The following is a 13,657-nucleotide window of genomic DNA, read 5'->3' as shown; positions in this document are numbered from 1 at the left end:
CTCAGAATTACTTTCTAAATGCCAAAAAGAACCCAACAGATTTACTTTCACAGGTGGAGCATTACTGCATCCACTATAGAGCTCCAATTGAAAAACAAACAACAAAAAATTACTTTATTGGACACTATTCTGGGATTATTTCAAATTCAATGGACAAAGAAACAGAAAGGTAAAAGAGAACAAATGGAACGTCAAAATGTAGAGCAGAGCAAAATGTGAATACAAGATAACATCCTCAGAGTCTGCTTCTACACATGCAGAAAGAGATCAACAAAACAAACAGAAGTATCACAGGTACAGTAGGGCAAAAAAAAGTATTTAGTCAGCCACTAATTGTGCGAGTGTAATTTTCATCATAGGTACATTTCAACTATTATAGACAAAATGAGAACAAAATTCAGGAAATCACACTGAAGGATTTTATTCCCCCTAGATGTATTGTTACTTTGTTCCCACACTGCAAAAAGTGGTAAAATTTTCTTGAAATTAGTGTATTTGTTCTTGATTTGAGAGGGCAAGTTTAAATGGTTTGCCAATGGAATAAGATCATTGCACTTAAAAATAGGAACAACTCATCTCCATAATCTTTTTTTCAAGTGAATATATCTAATTATCTTATTTTAGGTGTAAAAATTATTATTTTATTGGCAGATAATCTTATTTACCTGTTCATATCAAGGTCCTCCATGTAGTTCTGGGATTCTTGCTCAACGTTCTCATGATCATTTTGACCCCACGGGAATAGATCTCGCATTGGGCCCCAGATCAAGGGAGATTATCAATGGTCTGGTATGTCTTCTAATTTCTTCAATTGCTCCCACAGTTGATTTATTCACACCAATCAGCTTGCCTATTGTAGATTCACTTTTCCCAGTCTGGTGCAGGTCTACAATTTTCTTCCTTGTGTCCTTTGACAGCTCTTTGGTCTTGGCCATGTTTGATGTTGAGTTTGAGGCTGTGGACAGATAACGAGTTCAAACGGGAGCCATTAAAGCTATACTTGGTAATCCTGTTCGGAAACGCTTTTTGTTATACGCGGTCCTACAATCTTGACTGTAGTCAATACAGTGTGTATTCATAAAAAGGAGGTTAAAAAATCTGATCATATGTCAATCATTCTTATGCTTGCACATTCCTTGTTAATTTCCGCTTGCTGGATGCGCATGCAAACTTCTAGTGTTTAGCCATTCATTGTAGCTCCACTGCTCTCATCGTATACTTTGAAAATGGCTGAGAGTCACAAAAAGCAAACCATGTACAGGTTTTTGAGAAGAAGAGGAAGTTCTCAGCAGAACGAAATAAGACCAGATTGGATTTGGGAGATTTTTTCACACAATTCTCCTGAGGAGCAGAAGAGTAGGTAAGATGGTCTTGAGCAGTTATTCAAAAAGCGACTTTCGTTTCTCACTTGCATTTCTGGAAAAATGGCCAACTACTTTTAATACAAGGAATGAGTGGAAACTAGAAGAGCTTCTTAAAGAAGAAGCCACAGCTCTGTGCAGGCCAGACATCTTGCTTGTTTGTGGGTAACCAAATACTTATTTTCCACAATAATTTACAAATAAATTCTTTCAAAATCCTACAATGATATTTCTCAATTTTTGTCTCAATTTGTCTGTCATAGTTGAAGTGTGCCTATGGTGAAGATTACAGACCTCTTTAATTTTTCAAAGTAGAAGAACTTGCACAATCAGTGGCTGACTAAATACTTTTTTGTCCCACAGTACAAACAACCAACACATATAATATCACTGAAAAGAACACAACATTGTTTAATGCAAGATGTATTTAGTGTATATAGTGACAGTCAAAGCTAATTATAGGGTTTACCTGTATAGACGTGTATCTGTAAAAAAAATCTGTATATATATATATATATATATATATATATATATATATATATATATATATATATATATATATATATATATATATATATATACACACACATATATATATATATATATATATATATATATATACACACACATAGATATATATAGTATACATATATAATTTTTAAAATTCAACTACTGAGACAGGACTGGACAAAAATGATAGTACCTGTAACTTAATATTTTTTGTGCAAGCCTTTGAGGCATCACTGCAGTCAAACAATGTATTTAACTGTCAACAGTTGCGTTTCCATCAACCTTTTTTAATTAACATTTTGAAGTATCGTATTAGAAGGGGTTAGTGGAAACAGCAAAATTTGAATCAACTCATACTTTTAAAAACGTTTTTAGGTTAGCTTGGGCTGGTTTTACACTTTTTCAAAAAACAGTAAATGCTCTAAGGAGGAGATGGAAACACATTTGCCGAACCAGTTCTGACGTAGTGAACGTGTACCTCACATGACTGACCAGCTGTTTCTCTTTTCTCAGATATTCCCATACAGCTTGAAAACAGGTCTGGAAGCAACAACAGGTACGTGTGAACCGACGAAGAGACGCAAGCATTTCTGAGTCTTATCTGTAAAAAAAACAAAAACAAACAAAAAAGAACTCGACACATTCATTAAAGCCCCATTACTGATCTGTGGTCCATGCTAGTTAGTGACATCTACTTGCTGTTTACATCCAATGTCAACGTATGACGACGTTACTCTGTGCCTGTCCTAGTTAATTTGCTACAAACCAGTAAATCGAAACTCGTCTGATGTGTATTTCCTTTTTGCGATATTTCAAAAGTTTGCATGAGAATTGGATGGAAACACAGCTATTGAGACCTCTGCACCTGTCGACAGATATTTTGTCCCACTTCTCGTGAGCAAACTGCTCCAGTTATCTCAGGTTTGAAGGGTGCCTTCTTCAGACCGTGTTTCAGCTCCTTCTATAGATGTTCAGTAGGATTTAGATCAGGGCTCATATAGGAGGCCACTTTAGAATAGTCTTATTTTCTTGGGTGGTTCTAGGAGTATGTTTCGGGTCATTATGCTGTCAGAAGACCCATGACCTACAACTGAGACGAGGCGTTCTGACAGGACATTTCTCTCCAGAATGCCTTGATAGAGTTGAGAAACCCAGAGCCAGATGCAGCAGAGAAGCCCCAGAACATAACCGAGCCTCCTCCATGGTTCACAGTAGCGACATTGTTCCCTTCTAGGTATGCTTTATTTCTGTGTCTGTGAACATGGAGCTGATGTGCCTTGCCAAAAAGCTCCAGTTTTGTCTCATTGGTGGCTCAAACACTGGCGGGTGGTGCGATCTGACACTGATTCACCTTGAGCTTGGAGTTCACCTTTAATTTATTTGGCGTTTGTTCTGGGCTCTTTGGTCACCATTCATATGATCTTTCTTTTCAACTTGTCATACATTTCCCTCCAGCAGCCACATACAGGGAGGTTGGCTACAGGCCTGTGGACCTTAAACCTCTGAATAATATGTGCAGCTGTAGCCACAGGAACGTGAAGCTGCTTGGAGATGGTCTTATAGCCTTTACCTTTACCATGCTTGCCTATAATTTTCCTTCTATTCTCCTGTAATAATTCTCTCCTTCACTTCCTGTGATCCATGTTCATTGTGGTCACCAAACAGCACAGTGACCACTTGTAACCCTTTAAATAGACATGCTGACTCGGTCCAAGCCTCAGGACATCTGTTATACTGATTAGAGGACACACCTCAGTTTACCATGGCACTATGATGAAATTATTTTTAATCTTTTCTAGGAGTACCATCATTTTTGTCCAAGCCTGTTACTTTATTTTTTGAAATGTCTGTGTGGAACCACAATTCAAATGCTATGTCTGAGTTTTGATGGTCAATTTTAAATGGTAAGTTTTTATTTGTTATTACTTTTACCAGTTTCAAGTTATTTCAGTGACCATTGTGTTTTCTTTGATTAACAATTTTAGCCATGACTGTAGAACGTTTCTGGCATTTACAGATGCCACTGCGTAACTTAACATTCGCTGGTTGTTTAGTTTCAGGAAAACATGCAAAATAAATTGTGTGTTCCTTTTTACAAAATAAAATTCTATTTTTCTAGAGTGGAAATAATGGGTTCAATTCATTAGAGCAGTGAGAGATAGATCTGTTGTACTTTTAAAGCTATTCATTCATAGGTGACTAAAACAAAATCAGTTCAATTTGCAATCATTTTTCTCTTTATTTGGTAAATTTTAATGTTTTAAAAATTTGAACTGGAATTTGAACCGAGACATCTTTGTGACTGTGAAAAACCAGACGCTGGGCCGTTTATGGAGGATGGCGTTCATGTTAAGCGGGGCGCCTTCCGAAGTGATTAATGTGCTGCACTGAGTGCCACAGCTTCTGCATCGCACAGACAATGGTTGTCTGCCTCATGTCAAAGTCAGCGCCAAAGGAAGAAATGAAGATTATATAAAAAAACAATCTGTTTATTTTTTTTACACAGACACATGTAGATTGTGATTGTTTTTTTGGTCAAACTTAGTCACACACATCCCCGCACATGTTTGTAGACAGCATTGAGCAAACTCAAAAACCACACTGTGTCACACAATGCTGTAGTGTAAACCCAGTACCCCTGTACATGTATACACAGTCCAACAGTGCGGCACTTTATATCTCAGACACATACCCAAAGAGTGTCATGGTTTTCATTTTCCACTGCATGACTGGTGACCCTAAATATTTACACTGCTGGGCGAAGGCTGTGCCTGCACGCTTTGGGTCTGAGTCCTCACTTGGGCTCCCATTACACACAAAGAGGGGCTCACTGGTAGCTGTGAATATAACAGTCATTTGTTTTGGTGCCTTACCAGCAGAGTGGAGTTAACCGCTGTTTAAAGTATCTGCCTTATTCTCGATCACATTTACTCTCTTTTTTTCCCCCATACCGGATAACATAAATGTCTCAATACTGAGTGATCTCTGTATGAATCAGTAACTGATGATGGATATACTGTTTCCAACTCAGATAGAGTAACAGATATCCAGTGAGACTGGAAAAGTACGCCAACCATGTGCCACTGTTGACGGAGCAGCAATCAATCTATCCAAAATTTCCTTGATTTGGATTATTGTTTGACTGTGAAAAACAAAAACTAGCAGGGACAAAACCTGGAAAATATAGGTTCAGATCCCCTGTCAAATATTTCAAAAGCCTCAATTGCCATACCCCTTTTGAGAAGATCCTTTCAAACTCAGACCAAGAACCATATAGCATGCTTTGGCGTGTTGTGTAAAAACAACTGTAGGGAGGGTTGCAGCTGGCCTACTGGCGTTAGCCTTTTGAGTCACGAAGGACATTTTTAATTCCTCACTAAGGAAAGTTGCTATTAGCTGGCCAGAAAGAAGTTACAGGTCAATAAATTATCTTATTATCAGTTTTTCTTAGCTGTCTATTTGTCTGTAGCTGTATTAAATGCTACAGAAGAGATGAATAACAATAAAAGAGACAACCTTTGATGAAAAATGGGAATTATACAGGCTTTGGACAGACGAAAGTGACCCCAAATCTTAATAGTTATTCTTACTGTCTAACAAATACAAATATAGAGAATATTCAATGATTACCTTACAAAGTCGATTATTTTCATTTGCCCCATGATATCCAGTATATATTATGAATAAAAATGACTCATGTTTTTGTGAAACATCAATTAAGATCAAGACATTAAAGGCATCTTTTTTCCAAAACAATGTTTATTTTCAATAGGCCTATCGTGTGAGGATGATCTCTTCTAAACCATCAAATGGCTCCTGGATGAATTTTATCTCAGTCCCAGATCATGTTCCGTTGTAATGACAGGTCTTGACACAATGGTGTGTCTTTATTTAAGCGTCCATATTGATCATTATCTGTGCTCTATGGAAAGTGTAAAATCATATGTTTGTGTACATCTGGGGGTGGATCTGACGACCTCTCTTAAATATCCAAAGGGCTGCCACAGTGTGTTTGAATACGTCCCTGTTGCATGAAGCGGGACATCATTACAAACCAAGTCAATAAAGACACAAGTCAAAAGATAAGTCAAAAGTAATATAAATGTGGAAATACTACTACTACTACCACCACCACCACCACCACCACCACCACTATTACTACTATTACTACTACTACTAATAATAATAATAACAATGTACTGACAGGTGGACACAAAGTTGAAATAAACATAAGGGTGATACAAGTAAGGTAGGAAGACTTACAAGGAGGGAGTCAGCATTTAGTCAATGGGATAGGGAGTAAAGTCTCTGTAAACATGTATTTTTCCATATGCTTATTTTCTTCTCAGAGTAAAACACAGATATTAAAACAAAGAAAATTTACAAAGTAAATCCTTGACTAGACCTCTTTCATACATTAACAAACATGCAGAAAGACTTAATTGTTTGAGTAGGAACCCTGAACCACTTGGTCACGTAGAAAAATTAACAGCGCAGATGCAAAATCTGGGAAGACAGAAAACTAGAATTGAATCTGGACAAAAGTCAAAGGTTTCTACTATGTTTCGTTTCAGTTTTTTATGACTGGTAAAAATCTGACATGAGAGGTCGTGGCCTCTTCATTTCTGTCATTCATATATCAACTGTATTCTTTAAAGAAACGTAAATACATAACAAAACTAACTTTGGTAATGTTGATTACGTTTTAAAGATGTCCTTCTAAACTAGGGCATGCCGTTCCCTGTGACAGAATGGAACTGTTGTTTTCCGTTTTTCTGCTTGGGTTTATTAGTGGTGGCCCCTCGGGGTCTCTGTGTTTATGGAAAGCCGTCAAATTTAACAGGACTCAGTTAACCTTTGCAGCAAAAAAGACAGATGGAGTAAAATACATGTCAGTAAGGAAGGACGCTCTCCATCCAATGACACAGGGAGTCCTGTGAACAGCAACTTTTAAGTTTTGCCATATATTCCTGACTGGATTTAGGGCCATTAAAACACATGAATATGTTTTGATTGGAAAGCATTCCATTGTAGTTCTAGCTGATCATTTATGCTCCGGTTCTTGCTGGAAGGTGAACCTTCATAGCAGGATGTCCACAAAATAGTCTAAATTGGTGAAGGCGGGGGGATCCTCTCAGCATTTTGTTATGTACAAAGGCTGGAATTTTGTTTTAATTCCAATCCTAATCTATACAGTAAGATATAGTAACTATAAAGGCCAAGAGAGGCTTTCCCCCTTACATGGTATCAACTTAAATCGATACACTCAATTTAATTTAATTTCAATTCACTTCAAAAATACTTTATCAAACCTATAAGGAAATCAAATGTACTTTCCTCAGGCATTGTAGACTGAGATGGCTATGTGCAAGAAAACCCCCCCCCCCCTTCCTCCTCAGCAACCTGTATTACAGCTAATCTGAACAATGTTGTACTGTCAATGTAATACAGGACAATGTAGTACTGTCTCGTGAAAACAATGCAGTGTTGTATAAAGTACTGAAATCTCAGAGTCAAGTAAAAGTATAGGTGCCTCTCCAAAATATGACTTTGGTAAAAGTCCAAGTCACTGACTGAAGTGCTACTTGAGTTAAAGTCTTAAAGTATCTGAAATGTCCTGTACTTAAGTATGAAAATTACTGTAAAAATAGATGTACTCAAGTAATGTAATGAAAAGTATAAGTAAAAAGTAAAACAAAGCAAATGCAGTTTGAATGACATTTTTTACATTTTGGTAAACTTTGAAGGTCAAATTCACTTAAAATAATATAAACCAAGTGCAGGAGACATTTAGACCAAGTTTAGACAGAAAATACAACCTTTTTGTAAGGTTTCAGTTTTTCTTCTTCAAGTAAGGTCAGTGCTATACAAATTCTCTCTCTCTCTCTCTCTCTCTCTCTCTCTCTCTCTCTCTCTTTTTTTTTGTTGTTGTAACGAGTAACTAAACCAAACATTGAAAATGTATTGGAGTAAAAGTATGCAATTAAGTTCGAAAATATAGTGAAGTAAAGGTGAAAGTTATCAAAAAAAAATTATACTCGAGGAAAGTATAAAGTACTCCAAAATATACTTAAGTACAGTAGTGAAGTATTTATACTTTGTTACTATACAACACCGAAACAATGTTCCTCATTTTTATCAGGATTCCCAGGCGTGTGATTACTTAGGTTGGCTCCCTGGGGATCTCGACGTATGTTTATGTTACTCTTAGATCCTCATGTCTGTCACCTGTTTAGCTTCCTGTTAGTAGTCAGGTTTAATATAAGGGTCTGTCTCAATCCAGGGGCTGCATCCTTCGAAGGACGTAATTTGAGGCCGATTACTTCACAGCGCGGTGACAAAGACTGTCCGAAGTCACAAGTCCTTCAAAGAGTTCTTCAAATGCGGCTGACAAATGTGTCCTTCTTTTCGCACACAATGGATGGATGTGGATGCACGCACATCCATTCCCCAATTTGAAGGATGTGTCCGGTGTTTCCTGCATTGCTAATCCTATCTCATGATTCATTGCAGGTTGAAGAGAACTTTTAACCAAAATGTATGTATGTATGTATGTATGTATGTATGTATGTATGTATGTATGTATGTATGTATGTATGTATGTATGTATGTATGTATGTATGTATGTATGTATGTATGTATGTATGTATGTATGTATGTTTGTATGTATGTATGTATGTATGTATTATTATTACTATTATTAATATTATCTACAAATAAAGTTAGAGTGTTAATGTTTAAGTTTGAAAATGTTTTACAAAATGACACAAATGGTTTTTGTCATCAATGAATTTTGTTTAGTGGCATATTTCAACATAACATTAAACATTTGGCTTGTTAATGAATTAATGAATTAGAACAAAATATGGTGAAGCAACATTTAAATAAAAGGTTGTGGCCAATAATGAACCTGTAAAGGGGAAAATTAAAATCGTGTACAGTTATTTACAGTTGTGACAACAGGATTAATCGTTGGTGTGGCTTCACAGCTGTCTCGGTTGCTCAGCAACAGGAGTAATGCTAAGGTAAGGGTGGGGAATACTGGTGGAGGCTAGACCGTCCCATTTCACAAGCCGATCTCTTCCAGTCTTCTCTTCTTCATGGTCCACGAAGGACCTGGCCCATGTAGCCCCTGAATAGAGACATACCCTAAGTTTAGTTGTATGTTAGATCTTATTTTATGTTTCTCTTCCTTTTATCTACTTCTTGTCAACACTGGGCTATCAGATCCTTGTATCCGTTAGATCCGGTTTTTATTAGGTTATGTCTTATTATTTCTGTAGTTCCTTTATATCTGTTTCTTGGTTAAGTTAATTTTTTTCACCATGTCTGGTCCATTCTCTATCCCCTGTAGGTTCTGTTGATTCCCAACACCTGCCAGCTCATCATCCCTTCTTTACTTCAGCCTGATTGCATCCTTCAGTTCACCCGTGCCTCATTATTCCACGGTGGAATTCCACCTATTGTTTCCCTTGCATTTATCAACCTTTAAGTTGAGCTCACTCTGCCAAATTCATTGTTAGGTCCTCTGTCTTCATCCCTGCCATGTTCCTGTCTCCTATAAGCCCTTGTTTTAATAAATATCCTTCATTTATAACATGCGACTCCTGAGCTCATGCCTGTCTTATTAACAACTCCAATAAATAATGGCCCGCAGCAGATGATGGAAGAAAAGCTTGCACCCTCCATAACAGACGTATAAAAGATCTACAGCCTCTTGTTGAAAACACTGATGGACCAAAGCTTCCTCAAGAAGTACAGTCTGCTCTGTCCCTTCTTGTACTCTCCCACCACCACTTCCACCTTTCCCCATGATGGAAATATTGTTTTAAACGATTCTGTTTCTCCTGAAACCTATAAAACATCTCCTTTTGGTCATATTTAAGAATAGATGATTCTTTCACACCATGACACAAATCGAGCCTACGTAATTGAGTATAAAAATGAAGAGCGGCACCAAGAAATTGTTCAGAACTGAGAGCGTCCCCCCGTGTTAGAAGAGCAATGAGCGGTGGAAAACGGTAATGCTTGAAAATCTATGAATCCAGAAATAAGACATTTAATCGTGGTCTGATCAGCCTCTCCTGACAGATTTCTGTGGAGTATTTGTGCTCCAGCGTACAAGCTCCTCCAGAATAGGACACGCCTTTTCTGACACATCCTTGTGCAGATCTCAGCTAAAAAGGAGGAAAAACTCAGAGTTGCCCAAACAACCCTGCTACCTAGCAAGGTTACTTCACAAAGTCATTTAATCTCATGATGTGACTCAGGGTAAAGGCTTCTGAGCTTTCTGAAACAGAAAAGCCAGGGTGTGCAGGATTTACCCCAGAAATTACTCTGAATATCCACTAACCCAGCTTTCTGAAACAGGGCCCTGATCACTCTTAATATACAGCAGGAATATCTCTTAAGATAGTCAGAGCCTGTCGGAAGGGGAGGATTGGGGCAAAATTGGTGCTAATTATCCTGCTGTGTGACAGCCTTAAGAGATCCACTTTTCGATCTTACTTTTTAATTTTTTTTGTGGTTTTAGCAAAAGCTATCTGTTTATTTTGATTAAGTTTATTCCAGTTTACTTTGTTGAAGAAAGATTTCTTTCCTTCTTTCGACCAGCACCAATGGGTTTCCAGCCTCGCAGCTCTCAGCCAGCTGCAAAGTGAATGAGCTACACTCAACCATTGTTTCCTCCTTGGACTTCGGCTCAGAGACCTTTTTGTTGGCAGCTCTTGCCGATGCTGTCCAGTCAAAGGCATCTTTCCTGGAATGCTGTCACCCATCTGTTGGCTGCCACTGTTCAACGACTGCAGTTATGTGGCAGGACCTGCAGCAAAAAATGCTAACCAAGTCAGAGTGGCTGGATAAGAGTAAGGACTATGATTTTCTACTGTAAAAAAGGTGAGAAAGTTTGACTAAAACATAACTGAGTGAGATTGTACAATTATTATAAAACCTTTATTTTTTATCCAATGGATCACAATATACAAAAAACTAACTATTCAGCTCAATGAGGTGCAAACTTAATTTAGACATCAGAAGAGGATATTCTGTGGTTGTGAAAAAGAGTAATGTCCTGGACATTAGCTAAATTTAGTTTTTAAATGGTTATTTGTCAGCATAATAAGCTCATGTCAGCTGGTTAGTTAGAATAATCGGCTTTGGCAGGAACCTGCAGTTATTTCTGGTATAGTTTGAAACACTGTTACCTTATGAAAGATGGATGTTGCTCTTTGAGTTTTCACAATGAAAGTGAAAAAAAGTCTGATTAGTTTGTCTTTTTTTTAAGAAACAAGAGTAGTACGTTTATTTCAGCCAGCTGACTGGTGTTCCACAGAAACCGGCTACAATCCGCTACTCTATGTTCCATACAACTGGAGAAAGCTTTGGGCATTCCAGCTTTTTCTCTGGACTGTCATTAAAATCTCTCTAAAGTCATAGCTACATAATTACTATTTTTAATTTTGATTTGTGTAAAAACAGATGGAGGATTTTAGCAGTTTTAAAACTATAACTTTTGTAAACCTTTGCGTGAGTGAACTGTATTCCCACTATCCTCATGTCAACAAAAGCCGCAAGTGCTGTAATTAAAAATGATAAATCTTTATTAAGATCACTGTATGTTCTTTGTATGTTGCCCTCCCACAGTTAGTATGAAGCTTCTGCTTTTAGTTATACTGTGTCACACCTAGTTTGCACTTTCTCGCGTTTTGCGTTCGCTTATCCCTTCCCTTTAGTTTTTGATTTATGTTATCAGGTTACTGTAGCAAAATCTTTGCTTTAATTTTCTAATGTATTTCTAACTTATTTTTTTTCATCACAACCAGTCGTCACAGCCTTGCCAGTATTTTGATATCTACTCTTGTTATAACACTTCAGAAATTGTTGCATGACACAGCAAAATATTAAAGCATTGGTTTTTTTTAGAAGATAGTTTTCAGATTTTTCCAGGGATGTGTGTGTTTTTCAAATAAAGTGACGAGAGTATTACTACGGATTATGAGGCCGTGAAAGACGTACCATACAGAAAATGATGGATGTATTCTATAAAGATAAGACAACCTCTTCAGAGATGCAATGTAGCTATTTTCACATGATGAACAGCAAATGATTTAAAGGTGTAAGCAAGATTCTCATTTAAAATGTTGTCAAACTGGCATGGACTAAACCATTTATAATTGGATTCCCATCAATCCTATCAGCTCGCTAAAAGTACAACACAGAGGAAAGATATAAGGTACACCAGGTCATTTTACAGTCCTAAATTTGTCATGTTATTGTAAAATTTAAACAGTAACACCAGAGTATGCTTCCAAGTACTTAGTCCTGCATATGTGGTTGAAGTAGTGGGTGGATTGAGCAGTGAGTGATAATTTAAGACAGGACCAATAGTCCTAATCCAGCCTGAGGTGTGGCCACTGGTCCTGCCTGTGTGAAAAGTAGTCATAGCTCAGAATAAATACACCAATAAACTGCACAAACTACTTCTAATATTGCATCTTTGCTCGGGTGCTGTGTTTTTATTAATTTATGCTGAATTCTAAAGGATATTAAACATGTGAAAAGACCTTATTATAAACTTCTGGTCAAAATGTCTATTTTACATATTTTGTTGTTTCAATATATTGTTTTCAGTTTTCTGTTGGATTTAGTTTGTTTAGAATGTTTTTATTTGACCTTTTTATTTTGAATTATATTTTTTAAAACTCCTATTCTCTCTGTGTTTAAATTCTAAGAGTTCTCCTTGCTCAACCGACTACAAAAGTTACACATTTTTCAGTAAAAAGCAAATGTAAAGTGGAGTTTCCATTAACACAAGTAATGAGTCCCAATTTAAACAGCTTCAGAGTTGATTAAATGCAAATAAAGTACTGCCTAATTTATTTGCATTTGTTTCAAGTAAAGAGAAAGTCAGGCACATATTTTTTATTTATTTTTTTTGTCTGTGTAGCTTTTAGGACCATCCCCTGCCTCTGACAGGGGGCTTAAAGAAAAAAGGGGGTCGCTGTTGTGTGAAACCTTGGCTCCTGGCTAGCTTCATAACGCCCCTCAGTCACCCAGCAGGCCCCCACTGTCCTGAAGCTCTCTCAGGTTGTTTGCTCAGGCTGTCGCTCCAGGACGGCCCACACAGTTTGGATGTTCTTTTCCCAGGCAGGAGCTGCTTGTGACATGTTTGCTTTCCCTCCGCTCTCAAAAGGCCACATTCACCTCAGCCCCTGAGGAGATAGGGACCACGGTATATGAAAGCGTGTAGGCTGTTGTGGGCAGCTCCACTTTGAAACTAAGTGCCTATTGAGTATGTGTAGGCAGCTGGGGGTTGTCTTGGTGCCTTTGGTTGTTTGCTTTTGCAGTGAAAGGCACCCACATTCCACACAAATCAAGATGTAGTTCAGAAGTTGGGTGAGTTTTTTCATGAATGGTAAAGCCTTCATATGGATAATAGTGAATGGCTGTAGATGGTTTATCTGGATTGTTTAATGTCAGAGATAATGAAACCTATGATGGAATGTTTCTGATCTCTTTTATAAACCTTTGACCTCCAGTAATACATTTTGGCAGACTCAAATGTATATTTATTAGAAGATATAACATCCACATTCTATCTACCTAGCATTCCTGTAAGAATTTATCATCAGATATTTGTTGGAGCCGACATGACATCGCAGAGTTTGAGAAAGCGATCCCTGTAAAATAGAGTTTTACGATCCTAAAAGAAAGACAACATTTTTTGTCATTTTCAAAACATCTTTAGGATCTTATATCAGCGAGAATCCTGGTTAGTGCAGCTAGCT

The sequence above is a fragment of the Fundulus heteroclitus genome, chromosome 19 (genome assembly GCF_011125445.2).
Source record: "Fundulus heteroclitus isolate FHET01 chromosome 19, MU-UCD_Fhet_4.1, whole genome shotgun sequence".
In the NCBI taxonomy this organism is placed as follows: domain Eukaryota; kingdom Metazoa; phylum Chordata; class Actinopteri; order Cyprinodontiformes; family Fundulidae; genus Fundulus; species Fundulus heteroclitus.
The sequence above is the reverse complement of the archived record's forward strand: the minus strand, read 5'-3'. Positions refer to the sequence as shown.